A 627-nucleotide genomic window follows, 5' to 3' on the forward strand; every position below is an offset into this window, starting at 1 on the left:
CAGGGGTGCCCCCCCCCCGACCCCCCCCCCCTCAGCTGACCTGGAGCAGGAGGAGGTGGAGGATTTCCTGGCCGAGGTGATGGACAACGAGTTCGACACGGTGGTGGAGGACGGCAGCCTGCAGCAGGTGGGCTCCCAGTACAGACCAGTACGGACCAGTACGGAGCAGTGCGCTCCCAGTAGCTGGCCAGGCTCCCCCCGACACTCCCAGTACAGCCCAGTTTGTCCTCAGGTTGCTCTCAGCATCTTTCAGTGGCTTTTGTCCCCTCCTGGTACCCTTGGTCCCTTCCCAAGTGCTCCCAGTAGCTCCCAGTATAAACCAGTGTGGAGAAGGATGTTCCCAGCAGCCACTCCCAGTTCATCCCAGTCCATCCCCAGACTGTTACCATCATCCTTTGGTGCTCCCAGTGCTTCCCAGTATAGACCAGTGCGTTCTTAGTGCTCTTTTACTTCCTCCCAGTCCATCCCAGTCCCTCCCAGTGGTTCCCAGTCCCTCCCAGTGGTTCCCAATCCCTCCCAGTGCCCTCCCAGTGGTTCCCAGTCCATCCCAGTGTCCCCCTGCAGGTGAGCCGGGAGCTGCTGACCCTTTTTGCCCGGGCACGGGGGGGGGACGTTGGGGGGGTGGGG

Source organism: Geospiza fortis, unplaced genomic scaffold, assembly GCF_000277835.1.
Source record: "Geospiza fortis unplaced genomic scaffold, GeoFor_1.0 scaffold675, whole genome shotgun sequence".
Lineage (NCBI taxonomy): Eukaryota > Metazoa > Chordata > Aves > Passeriformes > Thraupidae > Geospiza > Geospiza fortis.